Source organism: Dipodomys ordii, unplaced genomic scaffold (assembly GCF_000151885.1).
Source record: "Dipodomys ordii isolate 6190 unplaced genomic scaffold, Dord_2.0 Scaffold80, whole genome shotgun sequence".
Taxonomy (NCBI): Eukaryota; Metazoa; Chordata; class Mammalia; order Rodentia; family Heteromyidae; genus Dipodomys; species Dipodomys ordii.
This window is the reverse complement of record NW_012267296.1, coordinates 334,539-345,177: the sequence shown is the minus strand read 5'-3', so window position 1 is coordinate 345,177 and position 10,639 is coordinate 334,539. Positions and strand designations below refer to the sequence as shown.

At 36.8% G+C, this 10,639-nt stretch overlaps 1 pseudogene; it reads right to left on the bottom strand.

The window, feature by feature from the left end:
- Positions 1-9,504: 9,504 nt before the first annotated feature.
- The window catches only part of LOC105992129, a 2,109-nt pseudogene continuing 974 nt past the window's right edge, over positions 9,505-10,639 (bottom strand).

The following is a 10,639-nucleotide window of genomic DNA, read 5'->3' as shown; positions in this document are numbered from 1 at the left end:
CCACCTTCCTTATCTTACATTGCCACCTATTGGTAAATCAAAATTTTCACAGACCTCAAAACTTAGAAACAAAGGTAGAAATATGCCTAAAGTTCACTTCATTTCAGTAATGAAGTTCTGATTGTTGGATGCTTTTGTCCTTAGAATTATTCCTATAAAATAAAAAGCTTTATTCAATCCCTTTCACTATTTTGTTTTCCTCCAGTGTAACTGACATAAGTGCTCTTGGACACAGTTATGTAGTAAGCCATTCCCAAACATCTGGGAAACTACAGGAAAAATATAAAAATGGATACTTTGAGCTTCTCTTTAGAGCTTTCTATCCTAGAAACTGGAGTAAGACTTCTATTTTTCTTAGGCATGGACAGAATGCTTCTACAATTAACTATATCATTCCCAAACAAACAAAATTATAGTACTTATTTTTAAATAACTCCATTTTTAGATCTTATAGCTATGTTGAAGCTTAAAGAATGAATAGAGTAGCTTATCAGGTGATTATGACAGATATTTTGTTCTAGAACACTCTGTAGTCCTCATCTCTGTAGGGATGACTCTGATGTTTTATCTGAGTGCAAAATTGGGTCCACCCTGAAGGATTCAAAAGTGGGTAGTTGAGGGTTTGCTCCATCACTTACAATGTGAGACATGGACTTGAATAGAAATAATTTAGAGAAACTGCACTTATCCATGAATAGGAGCATAATGTTCAGTGATTGTCCTTTGCTGAGTTCAAAGTAGTGAATTTCCTATTCTAAGAGGAAGGTTATCTTTATCATAATTATTCATGCCTGTGCTTAAATATTATATCCAAATTTGAATTTAAATTAGAAAGAGAATGCACTGAGTATATAAGAAATTCCTACGTCCTGGAACCCTAAAATCATTCCACTGATTTACAACCTCTATTCCTAGACAGTAATCATGCTTCTTTTATGACAGATTAATAATAAAATATGATAAAATATGAAGCTATGAAATTACATAGAGGGAAGCAATGCTATATGTGTAGATAAATAAGTCCCTTATTCTATTGAACTGGACAATATGATTATACTCAGAAAAAAGAACTTTAGATGGTAAATAAAATAAATAATATGTAGTTGTCAGAAGTCTAGGAATAGATAATTGTGTAACTCTCTACCATTAAAGCTGAGAACTAAGGACATGCATTTCACTTCCATTTTAGGACTCCAATAATAATGTGACAGTACATTTTATAATCAAGGACCAAACTCCTGGGTTTCATTGGTCAGGTCCAGCCACAGATCCTTCACAGAAAAAGAAAGGAGCTTAATGACTTGCATAAGCTCACAAAGGGAAGAGGAAAGTTGATCATTTCAAACCATCTTCCTTATACAGACATTTCCTTAGGTATAAATGTAGGTTTAAATGTATAGAACAGTGCATAATTATTAAAGTGTCCCCGCCAAAGGTTATTCTAGAGATCATAAATCACATATGGAAGAGACAGGTGCTTTGGCAACTCATTGTCTTTGAAATACTCTTTGTTTTAATAAGACATTGTAGCCTGGTTTTTGGAGGTCTTTGTCTCTTGTACAGTCCTTCCTGGATTACAAGATGGTTGAAAAGTGATTGTTTGAAAGAATGTTTCAGAAAAATGACACAGATACAAACAGGGGAAGGGATACTTAGATTTTCTCCTGATTTTAGCTATTTTGTGGGCCCAAGAATGAAGTCAGTCCTTTATCAGCAAAAGACGCTTTCAAGTACATGGTACGATAAGACAATCATTCTTGATTCTTTCAAGTACAGACTTTCCCTGAGCATTAGTCAAGCAGATGGATGGTATATAAGACTCCAGTAAACAGAATCTATGTGGGATTTTTTTTGTTTGCAGGTTATTGGACCTCAACACTAGGCCTGGGCACTGTCTCTCAGATCTTCAGCTCAAGACTAGTGCCCTAACACTTGATCCACAGTACCACTTCAGGCTTTTTCTACACATGTGGTGCTGAGGAATCGAACTGAGGGCCTCATGCATGCAAGGCAAGCACTCTACTGCTGAGCCACCTTCCCAACCCAATATATGGCATTTCTTAAACACAAGAAATTATGAGTTAAAGAACAGACAACCCAAGAAATACAGAACAATCACTAGGCATATTTAAGTAGCATCTTTGTAATTAGAAGACACACACAATGGACTGAACCATCAAAATGTAAGGGCAGAATATAAATTATAACTTTAGAAAATATTGCTACAAGTTATTCTAAGTTTCACAAGACATTTTTTCCAAGTAATGAAAATCCCTTTGGTATTAGGAAAAGCAGACTCTATACTTGCAACTAAAAGTAGGGATCCTGTTATTTATTTTGAAGACATAAATTTTACAAAAGACAGTACAATTTTACAAACTGAGAGTAGAGTGGTTCACTTAGGACTCTGGGAAAGTCTCTATTGAGAAGACAGTAACAATCGTAGCTAGAATATACTATATTCAGGTATTGTGCTAGAAAAATTTGGTCCTAATAAATGAAAGTTGGTATTATTACTGTAACTGATCCAAAGACACACTTCTAGTCCCAGAGAAAACATGCAAAACTTAGCTCGGACTGACAAAAGTCAATTATATCATTTATCTTCATATAAAGGCAAGCAGACCCCTTTGTGATGAAGGCACTGGAAAAACTCGGAATCCATGGAACATTCCTCAATATAATTAAGGCTGTGTATGAAAAACCTACAGCCAGCCTTATACTTAATGTTGAAAAGCTAAAGACATTCCCTCTATACTCAGGAACAATATACGGATTTCCACTCTCTCCATTTCTCTTCAATATAGTATTAGAATGCCTAGCTACAAATAGGGAAAGATAACAAGATCTTGTATTTAAAGAATCCCAAAGACTCCACTCTCAAATTACTCGAGTGGATTCAAAACTTTGGTAATGTAGGAGGGTATAAAATTAACCCTCAAAAATCAATGGCTTTGAAAACAGGGGTTATATAGTGGGGAAAACCATACAGAAGAAATAAAAGAATTACATAGTGCATTGTAAGTACATTAAAAAAACAATAGCAAGAAAGAAAAAAAACACTTATGCCCCTGACTTGGGGTACATTTCGCTTATCATCAACTTATATGGTCATATGTACATAACCTTTGACCTTCTATGCTTGTTCTAGACATGCACTAGTCATTGCAAACAAGGGAACACATGGAACATATGTTTCTTTGGGCCTGGCTTACTTCACTTAATATAATTTTTCCCAAGTCTTTCCATTTCCTAACAAATGGGGCAATGTCATTCTTAATGATGGAGGCATAGAATTCCATTGTGGTGTGTGTGTGTGTGTGTGTGTGTGTGTGTGTGTGTAACATTTTCTTGATCCATTCATCTACTGAGGGGCACTGGGGTTGGTTCCATATCTTCGCTATGGTACATAATGCTGTAATAAACATGGTTGTGCAGGTAGCTTTGGTATGGTCTTGTTTGTGATCTTTGGGTAAATGCCCAAAAGTAGGATTGATGGGTCATTGAGGAGCTCTATGTGGAGTCTTTTGAGGAACCTCCATACTGCTTTCCAAACTGGATGAACTTTTGATTCCAGCGTACTTCATCTTGTATATACATTTTTGTAATCTGGGGAGGAGACGGGATATAACAGAATGCTAAAGTGGGGATGCAGGTTGACCCATTGTGACAATGAGATATACAGATATATGTTGAAAGTAACTTTACAATGTCACGGTGGAGGGAGGAGTTAGGGAGGTGGAGAGGGAAGGGATGGTAGGGGAAAAACAAAGGAGGAGGTAACAATTCTGAATAAGAAATGTACTCATTACCCTACTCATATAACTGTAACCCCTCTATACAATATTTTTACTATATATAATGAAAAGGAATTAATTTACTATTCTTTTTTGTGTATTATCATTTAATTTTTAATTACTTTATTGAGATATGATTGACATTCAAAGGCTGCCCATGTTTAATGACTTCAACTTGATAGGTTCATATATAATTATATGGTCTGTGAAACCATACTATAGTCTATATCATAAACATATCCAGCTCTTCCATGAGGCATCTACTTTTTATTTTTTTACTTTTTATTTTTATAGTGAGAATACCGTACAGAGGAGTTACAATTACATGGGCAAAATAACGAGTATATTTCTTGTCAAGCATTGTTGCCTCTTCTATGTTTCCCCTTCCAATCCCTCCCCACCCCCCACCCAGTATTATTTCCCTCCCAATCCTTGACTAGTATGGATTAAAATATTCTTTCAAATAAGCCATATAGAAACTTAAATCTTAAAAGAAAAGCAATGGCTTCTTTGTTTGCCAACAATGAGAAGAGCACAGTGGAGTCAGGAAAGCAACTACTTTTGTAGTAGGCACACAAAAAATAAAATACCTAGGAGTTAACTAAGGAAGTGAAGGACTTCTATGATGAAAACTTTAAAAACATAAAAAAAGGAAATGAAAGCACAATTTAAGAAGTGGAAAAACCTCCCATGCTAGTGGATTGGGAGGACTAACATCATGAAAATGACAATACTTCCAAAGGCTATCTACAAATTCAGTGTGATACCTATCAATATTCCAACCTCATTCTTCAATGAAATATAAGAAGCAAACCAAAATTTCATATGGAACAATGAAAGTTCCCAAATAGCAAAAACAGTCTTTAGCAGAAAGTAAAGTGCGGGAGGAATATCAATATCAAATTTCAAACTATCACAAAGCCATAGTAATCAAAACAATGTGATATTTGCACAAGAACTGAAACAAGGACCAATGGAATAGAACTGAAGACACAGAAATGAACCCAAAGACCTATAGCCACCTAATGTTCAATAAGGAAACTAAAAAATAGAATGGAGGAAAGACAGCCTCTTCAGTAAATGGTGCTGGCAAAATTGGTTAAACACCTGTAGAAAAATTAAACCTAGATTCTTTTTTTAAATTTAATTTAATTTTTTTCATTTTTAATTGTGAAAATACTGTACAGAGTGGTTACAATTACATGAGCAAGGTAATGAGTACATTCCTAATCAAGCATTGTTCCTGCCTCCTTTGTTTCCCCTTCCCATCCCTTCCCATCTTCACCCCCATCTGCACCCCACTGCCTCCCCTTCCCCAGGCCAAAGTAGTAAAGTTTGTTTATCGACATAACGTCTTGTACATCTCATCGTTGCAATGGGTCCACCTGTATCCCTATTTAAACAATTGGTTTTTTTCCCTTCCCCTCCACAAATTATACTAACATAAAATACAGTGAAAGCAAGGGATATACCGTGGGGGAGGGACATACAAAGCAACAAAGAAATATAAATATGTTAGAAACAACAGCAAGAAAAAAATTAGAGTCTTCATCTTGGGGTTCATTTAGCCTAACAACAACTTATCTGACCGTTTCTGCTTGTCTCAGAAATATAGGAGTAATTACAAATAAGGGAAACCATGGAACCTATGTTCGTTTGGGTCTGGCTTAATTCACTTAATATAAAAGAGGATTTAAAGACTAATTTGATTTTTTTCCAAGTCTTCCCATTACCTAACAAATGGGACAATGTCATTCCTTCTGATGGAGGCATAGAACTACGTTGTGTATATATACCACATTTTCTTGATCCACTCATCTACTGAATGGCATCTGGGTTGGTTCCATTTCTTAGCTATGGTAAATAATGCTGCAACAGACCACATGATCAATGAAATAGAATTGAAAACCCAGAAATGAACCCACAGAACTATAGCCATCTAATCTTCAATAAGGGAGCTAAAATAATAGAATGGAAGAAAGCCAGCCTGTTCAGTAAATGGTGTAGAAAACTAACTAGACCCTTATATATCACCCTGCACCAGAATAAACTCAAATGGATCAAAGACCTCAAAGTCAAAGCAGACACCCTGAAAACATTACAGGGTGGAATAGGAGAAACCCTAGGTCTCCATGACACAGGCCGAAATTTTCTTAATAGAGACCCAGAAAGACAGCAAATCAAAGAAAGGATGGACAAATGGGATTGCATGAAATTGCAGAGCTTCTGCATGGCAAAGGATATAGCTAGCAAGATCAATAGAAAGCCCATGGATTGGGAGAAGATCTTCACTAGCCATACAAGGGACAAGGATCTCATATCTAAAATATACCTGGAACTCAAAATATTAAATCCTCCACCAATAAATCCTCAAAGAAACAATTGCCCAATAAATAAGTGGGCGAAAGACTTAAAGAGAAATTTCCCTGAAGAGGAAAGAAGGATGGCCAATAGACACATGAAGAAATGCTCATCCTCCCTTGCCATAAAAGTAATGCAAATCAAAACAACATTGAGATACCACCTCACCCCAGTTAAAATGACTATAATCAAGAACTCTAATAACAACAGTTGCTGGAGGGGATGTGGACAGCAGGGGACCCTACTGCATTGTTGGTGGGAATGTAAACTTGTTCAACCACTTTGGAAAGTAGTATGGAACTTCCTCAAAAGAGTCCACATAGAGCTCCCCTATGACCCAGCAATCCCATTTTTGGGCATTTACCTAAATGATCACAAACAAGACCATACTAAAGCTACCATCACAGCTATGTTTATTAAAGCTATATTCTTTTATATCACCTTGCACCGGAATCATCTCCAAGTGGATCAAAATCTCGAAGTCAAAGTACCCACCCTGAAATCATTACAGGAAAGAATAGAAGATACTCTAGGTCTCCTTGGCACAGGCCAAAATTTTCTTAATAAAGGCCCCAAAACACAAAAAGTCAAAGAAATGTTGGAAAAACGGGATTGCATGAAACTGTAGAGCTTTTGCATGGCAAAGGACACAGGTAACAAGATCAATAGAAAGCCTACAGATTGGGAGAAGATTTTCACTAGCCATACAACAGACAAGGGTCTAATATCTAAAATATACATAGAACTCAAAAAACTAAGTCCCCCAAAAACAAATCCTCAAAGAAACAATTTGCCAATAAATAAGTGGGCTAAAGACTTAAAGAGAAACTTCTCTGAAGAGGACATAAGAACATCCAATACACACATGAAGAAATGCTCTCCTCCAGCCATCAAAAAAACGCAAATCAAAACAACATTGAGATTTCACATCACCCCAGTTAGAATGGCTAGAATCAAGAAATCTAATAACAACAGTTGCTGGAGGGGATGTGGCCAAAAGAGAACTCTACTGCATTGTTGGTGGGAGTGTAAACTTGTTCAAACATTTTGGAAAGCAGTATGGAGGTTCCTCAAAAGACTCCACATAAAACTCTCCTATGACCCACCTATCCTACTTTTGGGCATTTACCCACATGATCACAAACAAAATCATACCAAAGCTACCTGCACAACCATGCTTATTGCAGCATTATGTATCATAGCTAAGATATGGAACCAACCCAGATGCCCCTGAGTAGATGAATGGATCAAGAAAATGTGGTATATATATACAATGGAATGCTATGCTTCCATCAGAAAGAATGACATTGCCCCATTTGTTAGGAAATAGAAAAACTTGAAAAAAATTGTATTAAGTGAAATAAGCTAGGCCCAAAGAAATGTAGGTCCCATGGTTTACCCTATTTGCAATAACTAGGTATAAGTCTGGGACAAGTAGAAAACATCAAAAGTTATGTACATAAGACCGTATAAGATGATGTTAAGTGAAATGTACCCCAAGACAGGGAAACATTTTTTTTCTTGCTTGCTTCTGTTTTAATGTACTTAAAATGTACTATGTGATTTTGTTTTCTCTTGTATGTTCTTCCCCCAGAGTATAACCCCTGTTTTCACTGTATTTGTTGTCAATGCCCTACATCTTGTATATATATATTTCTAATTTGGGAAGGGGAAGGGAAATAATAAAATTTGAAATAAGGATATAGGTTGACCCATTGTAACAGTGAGATGTACAACTCCCTATTTTGAAAACCAACTTTACAATGTGGTTGGGAAGTGTTGGGGAGATTTGGTGGGAAGGGTTTGTAGAGGAAAAACAAAGGAGGAGGTAACAATGCTCAGTGGGAAATGTACTCATAACCTTACTCATGTAACTGTAACCCCTGTACACATCCCAGAAGGGATGATAATCTGAGGTAAAATTTCTAGGACAAATAGGAGATAGTCAAGCAAAAGACAAGTAGGAATGTGCCAGACTGGTGAAGGCAAATAGGAAGTATGAATGAGAAATAGACATATGAAGAAATGCTAAACCTCCCTAGCCATAAAAGAAATGCAAATCAAAACAAAATTGAGATACTATCTCACCCCAGTTAGAATGGCTATAATCAAGAACTCTAATCACAACAGAAGCTGGAGGGGATGTGGCCAGAAGGGAATTATATTGCATTGTTGGTGGGAGTGTAAACTTGTTCAACCACTTTGGAAAATAGTATGGAGTTTCCTCAAAAGACTCCACATAGAGTTTCCCTATGACCCAGCAATCCCACTTTTGGGTATTTACCCAAATTATCACAAACAAGACTATACTAAAGCTACCAGCACACCTATATTTATTGCAGCATTACTTACCATAGCTAAGACATGGAACCAACCCAGATGCCCCTCAGTAGATGAATGGATAAGAAAATATGGTATATATTCACAATGTAATTCTATGCCTCTATCAGAAAGAATGGCATTGCCCCATTTGCTAGGAAATAGAAAGACTTGGAAAAAATTATATTAAGTGAAGTAAGCGAGGACTAAAGAAATATAGGTCCCATCGTTTCCCTTATTTGCAATAACTAGTATATGTCTGAGACAAGCAGAAACGGTCAGATAAGTTGATGTTAGGCAAAAGGAACCCCAAGATAAGGATTGAAATGTTTTTTATTTGCATTTGTTTCTAACATATTTATAAGATGATTTCTTTGTTGCTTTGTATGTCCTTCCCCCACGGTATAACCTTTCCTTTCACTGTATTTGATGTTGGTATAATTTGTGGAGTGGAAGGGGAAAAAACAAATTGTTTAAATAGGGATACAGGTGGACCCATTTCAACAATGAGATATATAAGACATTATGTTGATAAACAAAGTTTACAACCTTGGCCGAGGGAAGTGGTAGCAGGGGGTGTAGATGGGGGTGGAGATGGGAAGGGATGAGAAAGGGAAACAAAGGAGGAGGCAACAATGTTTGATAAAAAAAATGTACTCATTGCCTTGCCCATGTAGTTGTAACCCCTCTCTATGGTATTTTCGCAATAAAAAAAAGAAAAGGCTAAAGATTAATTCAATGTGATTTAAGAAATGTGTCAAGGAGGGAGAGGAAGGAAAATCATCATATAAGGATCAGGAGATCTGGAAATATCATTTTCCTAGTTATAAGAAATTGTCATTTTCCTGGAAGGCCACCAGAAACTTCTTTCATTTTATTTACTTTGTTATATCTAGATCTGTACCTACAGTGTCATGCTTGCTAGGTAGGTAAGTATTCTATACCATTTCTGCTACACCCCAGCTCTCTTTGTCATTTTTTGCCAATTAACAACTTACTTATTTGCTACTCTTAAATACCCTTATATTTAACTGGACTCAGACATAGACATAGAAGCTCTCAAAAATGACAGCCTTCACCTCTTGGCAATCTGTTCCTGCCCATTTTTCTTTGGCTTCCTCATTCTCTTAGCCAAAAGCTTAGCATACTGTGCAGCCTCCTCATTTTTCTTAGTCCATTGTTCCTTCAGAGTAATACAGCTGCATTTGTGTTGCAGGACACGTGGAGTAACAAGACATAAATATTGGGTGCTTTGGACATTTTTTTTTTGTCAGTCATAGGGCTTGAACTCTGGGCCTGGTCATTTTCTCTGAGCTCTTCAGCTCAAGGTGAGCACTCTACCACTTGAGCCACAGCACCACTTCCAGTTTACTAGTGGTTTATTGGAGATAAGAGTCTCGTGGAATTTCCTGCCCAGGCTGGCTTTGAACCATGATCCTCAGATTTCAGTCTCCTAAGTAGCTAGGATTACAGGTGTGAGCCACCGGCACCTGGCTGGTCATGGTTTTTTAACCTTCTTTGTTCATGGGTTTTCCAAGCAACATATTGGCAGACATCATCTTTTTTAGAAAGACTGAAAAGTTTGTGGATTTTTCTAGCCCATTTGGACCCCAGGGGTCCAAACTGTACCCAGTGGGGTACAGTGGCATCTGTCAGTCCAGGCATATGTTTTTCTCCTTTTTTTTTTTTACAATAACCTATTGAGAACACTCATATTGACATCCACAATGCAACTCCAAACAGATTTACACCAATACCCCTTATTCAGTAGCAAGTGAACTTGTCCGTGAGTCAAGCCAACTTGTTTTATGGAAAAACCTTGTCTTTATTTCTGAGGTAAGATCTCACTAACTCTGAGGGTTTGTCTCCTGTTTCTTCTTCTCAAGTAGCTGTGATTATACATGTTTACCACCATACCCCAATAGGAGACTCATTTTTAAGCAGTTAGGTGACATGGTCAAATTTACATTTTGGAAAAAGTTCACTCTGGATCAAAAGGACAAAATTTATTGGAGCAGTACAAAACTAGAAATATGAGCAGTCAGAAAGGTACTTCACTTACCCATAAAAGATATTATAGTGACCAGAATAGAAAGAGTTGCACAGAAGATTGGGAGACAAGAAAGAATGTGTGTGTGTGTGTGTGTGTGTGTGTGTGTGTG